General features: G+C 39.7%; 1 pseudogene; it reads left to right on the forward strand.

Moving 5' to 3' along the window:
* The first annotated feature begins 9,985 nt into the window (after positions 1-9,985).
* On the forward strand, positions 9,986-10,156 carry LOC103736760 (annotated as a pseudogene).
* Positions 10,157-10,394: the final 238 nt, after the last annotated feature.

Genomic DNA, 10,394 nt, shown 5'->3' on the forward strand with positions numbered 1-10,394 from the left:
CTTTGTGAGTTAACAATGGAGTGTTGTGATAGGATAGTGGACCATGTTGATGCAACAAGGGAGCACTGTTTTAAGACAGTGAAGTATTGCAATGTGACAGTGGAACACTGTAATGCAAAAATGGAGCATGAGATGGGAGAAATGTGATGAGACAGTAGAATATTGTAATGAAACAATGAAGTATTGTGATGACACAGTAGACCATGCTTATGGGAGAGTTGACCATTTTGATGTGACAAAGTAGATTTGTGATAGGATGCTGAACAATTTGATGCAATAATGGAGGAATGAGCTAAGGCAGTGGAGTATTTTGATGGGACAATGAACCATAGTGATGTGACAGTGGAGCATTAGAGAGACAGAGCATTGTGATAAGATGGTATATCATAGAGATGAAAATGTGGAGCATTGTGAAAGGAAAGAGGATCATTTTGATACAACAAAATTATTTGATGGGAAAGTAGGCCATTGTAATATGACAGTGGGCCATGGTTATGTGAAAGAACAGGCAACCATTTTGAGGCAGCAATTGAAGCAGTAATTAAACAGTAGACCATTGTGATAGGACAGTAAACCATGGTAATGAGGATGTGAAGCATTACGAAAGGACAGGAGACCATTTTGATACAATAATGGAGGATTATAATAGTAGAATAGACCATTATGTTAGGACACTGGGCCATGCTGATGAGACTGTGGAGTATTGTGAAATGACAGGGGAATCATTTGATGCAATAATGGAGGGTTGTTATGGGAGCGTAGACCTTTGTGATAGGACAGTGGAGCACTGTGATGTAAAATAGAGCATTGTGATAGGAGAGAGTGGGGGCAGGAAATTTGCTAGAAGAGTGGGCCATTTTGATGCAAAAGTGGGGCCTTGGCATGAGATAGAGCACATAATGGAACAGTAGACCAATGTGACATAACAATGGAGACAGAATTGCATTTGATGGTATAGAATGCCATTGTAAGGAGACAGTACAGCATTGTGATAAGACAATGGATTATTGTAATGCAATAGTGGAGTGTTTGAAGGGACAGTGGAGCATTGGGATGGAACCCTACACCATTGTGACACAAAAATAGAATACCAGGACTTTGTAATGGGACTCCGGACCATTGTGATGGTGACAGTGGAGGATTTTCATGACACATTAGAGAGTTGTGATGGAACAGTAGAACATTATGGTGCAAAAACGAAGACTTGAGCCAGGCATGGTGGCACAGTCCTTTAATCCCAGCACTTGGGAGGTAGAGGCAGGTGGATCTCTGTGAGTTCAAGCCAGCCTTGTCTACATAGTGAGTTCCAGACCAGCTGGGGATACAGGGAGACCCTGACTCAAAAGTACAAAAGAAAATGGAACATTGTGATAGGATGGTTAACTATTTGATGCAAATATGTAGCTTTGAGATGAATGAGTGGAGCATTGTGATATTACAGTGGATAAGTGTGATGTACAAATTTAGGGTTGGTATGGGACAGGGCAGCATTGTGATACATTGGACCTTGTGATGTGATTTTCTAATAAAGTGAAAGGAGAGGGGACCTTTTTGATGCAAAAAAAATTGCTCATTGTGATAAGACAATGGAGAATTGTGATTGGTGAATAGACCATTGTGATGCAAATATGTGAACCATGATGGAAGTGTGGAAAATTGTCACAAAAACTGACACACTAGCCAGGTGTGGTGGTGCATGCCTTTAATCCCAGCACTTGGGAGGCAGAGGCAGGTGGATCTCTGTGAGTTGGAGGCCAGCCTGGTCTATACAGTGAGTTCCAGGACAGCTGGGGCTACAGGGGGACCCTGTCTCAAAAAGACAAAAAAGAAAAAACTGACACACTGTATGTGGCAAAAAAAAGAACATTTGTGGTGAAATAGTAAACCAATGTGATGCAACAGTGAATTATTGTGACAAGAAATGGGAGTATTGTGATGGGACATGGGACCATTATAATGTAATAATAGAGTATCAGAATGAGATTGTGAAACATTATAATGAAATAATGGGACATTGTTATGAGATAATTGACTATTTTGAGGGCACAGTAGACCATTTTATTGCAACAATGAAGCTGTGTGATTGGACAGTGTATCATGGATAGCAAATGTGGACCATTGTGATAGGACAGTGGACCTTTCTGACACTACAGTGGAGCACTGTGATTTCATAGCAGACCATGTGATGCAAAATGAAGTGTTATGATGAGATTAAGGAGTACCATGATGTAACAGGAGATCATTGTGATGTAATAATACAACATTTGAACAGGACTGTGTACTGTGTAACATTATGATGAAACAGTGAAGTATTGTTCTGAGACAACTGGTGTTGTGATTAGAAAATGGACCATATGATGTAACAATAAAGCTGTGTGATAGAAAAGAGGACCCTTGGAATACAACAAAGGAGCATTATGATGAGCCTTTGGACCATTGTGGGGCAACAATGGAGTATTGGGATGAGACAGGGGAGCAATGTGATGAGATTATAGACCATTTTAATGTAATAATGGAATACTGTGATAGGACAGTGGTCTATTTTGATTTAATAATGAGGGCTGTAATGGGATAATAGACAATTGTGTTGAGACAATGATGCATGGTGATAAGCCATTGGAGATTTGTGATGCAACAATTAAGCATTGTGATGATACACTGGAGAACTGTGATGCAAAAATCGAGAATTGCCATGAGACAATGAAACATTGTGATAGAGAGCAAGCAATTGTGTTGCAACACTGAAGCATTTTGATAGAACAGTTGACCATTGTAAAGTAGAAAAGGAGAATTATGATGAGAATGAAGAGCATTATGAAAGGAGTGTGAACCATTCTGATGCAACACTGGAGAATTGTGGTAGAACAGCAATCCTTTGTGAGTTAACAATGGCTCGTTGTGATAAGATAATGGACCATTATGATAGAGACAGTAGAGCATTGTGATGGGTCAGTGAACCTTTGTGATGCAAGCAAGTGCATTGTGATAGGACACTGGACAGTTATAATAAAAAGTGGAGCACTGTATGAGTTAATGGAGCATTGTGATGAACAGTGAACCCATGTGATGCAATAGTGGAGCATTGTGATGAGACAGGGGAGTATTATGATGGATAAAGGGAATGTTCTGATATCAATGGAGAATTGAGCTAGAACTGTTAAACACTATGTTGAAATATTAGAGCACTATAATGAGACAATTGAGTATTGTGATGGGTTAGTGGATAACTGCGATGCAACAGTTAAGCAGTGTGATAGGAAAATGTGCATTAGAATGCAAATGTGGAGTATTGTGTTAGGACAGTGGACCCTTGGAATACCAAAGTGGAGCACTGTGATTTAACCATGGACCATGTAATGAAACGCTGAAGTATTATTATGAGACCCAGGAGAATTGTGATGGGACCAAGGATCATCGTGAAGTAATTATAGAGAATTCAGTAAGGAGAATCTACTATTATTATGAAACAATGGAGCAATGCTGTGAGATAATTGAGTATTGTGATGGGCCCATTATGCAATAATAGAGTGGTGTGATAGAGCATTTCACCCCTGTGATACAATAATTAACCCTTGTAATGAGACTGTTGACCCTAGTGATGCAACAGTGGAGCACTGGGATGAGACAATGGAGCACTGAGATGGGAAAGTGAGCCACTGTAATGCATCAATGGAGTATTGAGATAAAACAGTGAATCCCTGTGATGAAACACTGGAGCACTGTGATGCTACAGGGAGCATTGTGATTGGACATTGGACCACTGTGATGTAAATCTGAAGTAATGTGATTAGACAAGGGAGCATTTTACTCAAGTAATTGACCATTGTAACAATCCATCTCTGTGGTAGGAGAGTTGAACTTTTTTTGAATTAACAATGGAGCACCATAATTGGGCAATGAAGAATTGTGTTGAGACAATGGAGAATGGTGATAGGCCAGTGGAGAACTGAGATGCAACAATTGAGAAATTGCACCATTGTGATGTAAATATGGAGCATTGTAATGGGGCATTGGACAACTGGTATACAACATTTAACCATTATTACGAGAAGGTGGAGTATTGTGATGGTGCAGAGTATTGTGTACTGAGACAGTGGTGCATTGTCACAGAACAATGGAACTTCGTGGTACAACACCTGAGCATTGTGAAGAGACAGTGGAGCCCTCTGATGGAAGAGTGGACAATTAGGTTGCAATAATTGAGTGTTTGGATAGGATAAAGGACCATGGTGAAGAAGCAAAGGACCATTGTTATGAGAAAGGAGACCATTGGAAAAGGACCATGGAACATTGTGGTATAACATTGAAGCATTGTGATAGGTCAGTGAACCTTTGTGAGTCAAGAATAGAGCATAGTGATAGGATAGTAGACCACTGTGATACAACAATGGAGCATTGTGATAAGACACTGGAGCATTATGATGAGACAGAGGACCACGGTCACGCAAAAAAATGAAGCATTGTAATGAGACAAGAGAGCATTGTAATGGTAGAATGGACCACCATTATGCAATAATGCAGCTGAGACAGGATGAGACAAGGAAGCATTGTGATGAAATGGTGGACCACCATGATGCAATAATGGAGCATTTTGTTGGCACAGGAGAGCACTGACATAGGAAAGTTGACCATTATGATTAACAATGTAGCTTTGTGATAGGATGTTTGACAATTTTGATGCAAAAATGGATTGCTGAAATATGATAGTGGAGCTATTTGATGTGACAGTGGACCACAGTGATGCAACAGTGGAGCATTGTATTGAGACAGGGGAGCATTGCAATAGGACAGTGGACCATAGTGATGAGACTGTGGCATATTGAAAAAGGATATGGTACCATTTTGATGAACAATGGGGGATTGTTATGGACATTAGACCACTATGATAAGACAGTAAACTGTGGTAATGAGATTGTCAGGCAATGTGATGTGAAAAGGGAATGTTGTGATGGAACAGTGAACAAGTGTTACTTTGTGACAATGGCATGGTGTGACAGAACAGTGGAACCTTGTAATACAGCAATGGAGCATTTTGATCTGAATTTTAAGATTGTGAAGCAACAATGAAACACTGAGATCAGACAATGAAGCACTGAGATATAAAAGTAGATCACTATGACGTATCAATGGAGCATTGCGATAGAACAGTAGAGCAATGTGATGGTATAATGGAGCATTGTGAACTGACAGGGTTAACATTGTGATAGGACAGTGGACCATTTTGATGTAACAGTTGGTTACTGGCACTATGATGGGACCATGGCCAATTGTGTTGAGACAGTAGAGCATAATAATAGGCTAGTGGAAAGCTGTCATGTAACAATCAAGCATTGTGATGAGACAATGGATAATTGTGATGGGAAAGTAGACCTTTGTGATGTAAAATGGAGCATTGTAATAGGACATCAGATAATTGGGATGCAACAATTGAGCATTATTATGCAACAGGAGAGCATTGCGATGGGGCAGTGGAACACTGTGATGCAACAGTGAAGCATTGTGATAAGACAGGGGATCACTGAGATGGGACAGTAGACCAGAGATTGTGGTTGAACAGTGGACCACTGTGGAAAAAAAAGTGGAGAATTAGGATAGGACAGGGGAACATCTTTAGGTAACAATGGAGAAATTACACTAGGAAAATGAACCATTGTGATACAACAATGGAGCATCATGATGACACAATGGAACTGATGAGACAGTGGCCTACTGTGATGCAATAATAAAGCATTTTGGTAGGGCTATCAACCACTGCGAGAACAATGAAGCATTGTGATGAGGCATTGTCATAGGAAACTGGAGCATTGTGATGCGACAATGGAGCATTGTATGAGAGAGTCTAATGCACTTTAACATTTGACTATTGTGATGCAACAATGAGCATTTTGGTAGGACCTGTGACCCTTGAAAGGTGACAATAGAACATTGTGATGAGAGAGTGGACTGTTGTGATGTAAAAACTGAGACTCAACAGGCACGATGGCACACACCTTTAATTCCAGCACCCGAGAGGCAGAGATGGGTGGATCTCTGTGAGTTCAAGGCCAGTCTGGTCTACATAGTGAGTTCCATGCCAGCTAGGGCTACAGGGAGGCCTGCCTCAAAAAGACCAAAAAAAGAAAGAAAGAAAGAAAGAAAGAAAGAAAGAAAGAAAGAAAGAAAGAAAGAAAGAAAGAAAGAAAGAAAGAAAGAAAGAAAGAAAGAAAGAAAGAAAGAAAGAAAGAAAGAAAGAAAGAAAGAAAGAAAGAAAGAAAGAAAGAAAGAAAGAAAGAAAGAAAGAAAGAAAGAAAGAAAGAAAGAAAGAAAGAAAGAAAGAAAGAAAGAAAGAAAGAAAGAAAGAAAGAAAGAAAGAAAGAAAAGAAGAAAGAGGAAAGTGTGATGTAACAGTGGAGCATGTAATGAGAGAGTGAACCATTGTTGATGTAACAATTGAGCCTTATGATATGACAAAGTATAATTGACATTGTACTGGACCATTTTGATATAACAATGGTGCATTGTAAAGAGATATGAGGGCATTGTGATTATACAGTGGACCACTTTAATGTAACAACAGAGCAGTATAATGAGTAATGGAGCATTGTGATGAGAGAATAGACCATGTGATACACACGTGTGATCACACAGTAGGCACTATGATGGGAAGAGAGTAATTGTAATGTGATGATAGAGCATTTTTATAGGACAGTGGGCCATATTGATGCAACAATGGTGCATTATGATAAGAAAGTGAAGCACTGTGATGAACCCCCAAGATGTAACAATGGAGCTTTAAGATTGAACCATAGACCGCTGTGATACAACAATGAAGCATTATGGTAGATCAATGGAACATTGTGATACAACAATGGAGCACCTTGATGACAGAGTGGAAGAATGTAACGGGACAGTGGCCCATTTAATGAAATAATGGAACATTATGATGAGAAAGTGAAGCATTGGGTGCAGGAGCAAACCATCATGAGGCAGCGTGTATCACTGTGATGAGATAGGAGCAAACCATCATGAGGCAGCATGTATCACTGTGATGAGATAGGAGCAAACCATCATGAGGCAGCATGTATCACTGTGATGAGATAGGAAAACATGGTAAAAGGACAGTGGACCATTGTGATGAGACAGAGAAACATGCTGGTATAGTAAAACATGGAGATGTAATAATTGAGCATTATGACAAGACAATGTAGCATTATGATTGGATGTAACAATGGTACATTGTGAAACACTGGAGAGTTCTGATGGTACAGTCAGTCTACCACTGTGATGAGATAGTGGATTATACTAGGGGAATTGATAGATGTGATACAACAATGCAACATTGGCATGACAGTATAGCAAGTGATGGGACATTGTATTCTTGTAATTTAAAATTGAAGCCTTGTGAAGATGCATTAGTATTGTGATGATACAATGACCATTGTGTTGTAACAATTGCCCAAAGTAATGAGACTGTGGATCATTGTGATGGGACAGAGAACCATTGCGATGAGGCTGCAGCAATATGATAGGCAAGTGTACCATTTTGGTGAAATAAGGGAGCAGTATGATGAGACAGAGGAGCATAGTGATGGACCAGTGGACCACTGTGATGTAGGAAGGCAACATCATTATAGGCAGTGGTCCATTGGCATGAAATAAGGGAGAATTGTGATAAGACAGGGGAGCATTATGATGGGAGAATAGACCCGTGAGATGAAGTAATGGAGCATTGTGATGAGACAAGGAACACTGAGATGGGACAATAGACCATTTTGATGAGGAAAGTGAAGCATTGCAATGGGAGAGTGGTTCATTTAGGCAACAATGGTGTGTTGTAGTAGGACAAAGGAAAGTTGTTTAGCAACAATGAAATATTATAATAGGACAGTGAACTATTGTGATAAAACAATGGAGCACTGTGATGACAGAATGGAGTATTGTGATGGAACATTGGACCGCTGTGGTGCAACAATGGAGCACTGTGATGAGACAGAGGAGCATTGTGATGATACAATGGACCATTATGAAGAAACAATGGAGCATTATTATGAGACAATTGCATACTGAAATGGGACAGTATACAATTGTGATACAGCAATGGAGGCATGATAGGACAGAGACCATGTCAGATGCAACAAGGGAGTATTGTGATAGGACAATGGACTACTGGGATGCAACAATGGAGCACTGTGATGAGAGAGGGAAACATTATAATGGGACAGTGGACCATTGTGAAGCAACAATTGAACAATATGATGAAACAATGGTGCATTGAGATGAAACAGTGGACAACTGTTATGCAAAATGTAACAATTTGATAGTCAGTCAGTAGACCATTTTGATGCAATAATGGAGTATTGTGAAGAGACAGTGGAGCACTGTGATGAGACAGTGGACCAATGTGATATAACAATGGGGGGCATTACAATGCAACAGTGGAGTATTATGATGCAACAATGGCACATAGTGATGAGACAAGGGAGCATTGTGATTGTAAAGTGGACCACAGTGATACAAGAACAGAACATTGTGATGAAAGAGTGGAGCATTATGATAGGAAAATTGACAGTTGGGATGCAACAATGGAACACTGTTACAGGACAGTGGACAATTAGGATGCATTTGTGCAGAATAATGAGGAGACAATAGAGCATTGTGATGGAAAAGTGTACAATTGTGATGTACCAATAAAGCATTGTTATAGACAGTGGATATTGGGATACATTTATGGATAATTGAGATGAGACAAGAGGGTTTTTATGGGACAGTGTACCATAGTGATGCAGCAGTGGAGCACTGTGACATTGTGATTGTACAGTAGACCAATGTGATACAGAAAATGGTGATATCACAATGGAGCACTGTAATGGAAGGCTGGACCATTCTGATGCAACAATAGATTATTGAGATTGGATATTCTAATGAGACAGTGGAGCATTATGATAGGACAATAGAAAACATAGATGAAGAAATGCAGCACTGGGATCAGACAGGGGAGCATTTTGATGCAGCAGTGAACTATTGTGTTGTAATAATGATGCATAGTTATAGGACAGTGGACCATTGGGATGCATTTGTGAAAAACTAATTAGATAGTGGAGCATTTTGATGGAACAGTTGACTGTTGTGATGAGAATGTGAAGCATTGTTATAAAGTAGTGAACCATTGTGATATAACAATGTAGCATTGTGATGATATATTGGGACATTGTGATGGGACAATGGATCATTATTATGAAAAAAGGGAGCATTGTGATAGGACAGTGAACCATTGTAATGCAACAATGGAGAATTTGATGAGACTGAAGTATCATGTTGAAAGATTAGATCATTTTGAAGGAACAATAGACCATTGTGATGAGACAAGAGAGCATTGTGAAAGGACAGTGGAGCATTGTGATGAAAGATTGGAGCATGGTGATGGGACGCTGGACCACTGTGATGCAACAGTGGAGCACTCTAATGCTCCATGGCATGTTGATATGAAACAGTAGACAATAGTGATGCCACAAAAAAATTATGATGAGAAACAGGATTATTGTGATTGGACAATGGTCCACAGTGATGCAACAATGAAACATAGAGTAATAGGACAGTTGAACATTGTGTTACAACAATGGAGCATTTATAGGAGAATGGGCCACTATGATGAGGCAATGAAGTATTGTGATAGGACAGTAGACAAATGAGATGCAAAAAAATGGAGCAATGTGATGAGACAGGGGAATATTGTGATGGGAAAGAGGACCATTGTGATGAAATAATGGAGAACTATAATATGAGAGTGGACCTTCAGGATGAAAAAAATGGGAAATTCTGATGAGACCACAGAGCATTGTGATAGGACAGTACACCACTGTGAAACAACAATGGACAATTGTGATGCTACAGTGGAGCAACAATGGAACATTATGATGTGGCAGAAGAGCATTGTGATGAGAGTGTGGAACATTGTTATAAAAGAGTGAACCATTGCTTTTTCGCTCTTTGGATGTGTGGTGTCAAGATGGGTCACCAGCAGCTCTACTGGAGTAACCTGAAGAAATTTGGCCAGGGTTCTCACTCCTGCCACGTCTGCTCTAACTGCCACAGTCTGATCCGGAAGTACAGGCTGAACATGTGCCGACAGTGTTTCTGCCAGTATGTGAAGGACATAGGCTTCATTATGTTGGACTAAGCGACCTTGAATGAATTCAAGACCATCCTCCCAGTGAAAGAGATCATGCTTGTCTTTGTACATAAGTAAAAAAAAATTCAAGTTCTTCAAAAAAAAAAAAAAGTGAACCATTGTGATGTACCAATGCAGCATTTTGATGATACAGAGGAGAATCGTGATGAGAGAATAGATTATTTTTATGTAAAAAAGGAGCATTGTAATAGGACCAGACACCATTATGATGGAAGAATGATACATT

This window comes from Nannospalax galili, unplaced genomic scaffold (genome assembly GCF_000622305.1).
Source record: "Nannospalax galili isolate Female #2095 unplaced genomic scaffold, S.galili_v1.0 scaffold54, whole genome shotgun sequence".
Classification (NCBI taxonomy): Eukaryota; Metazoa; Chordata; class Mammalia; order Rodentia; family Spalacidae; genus Nannospalax; species Nannospalax galili.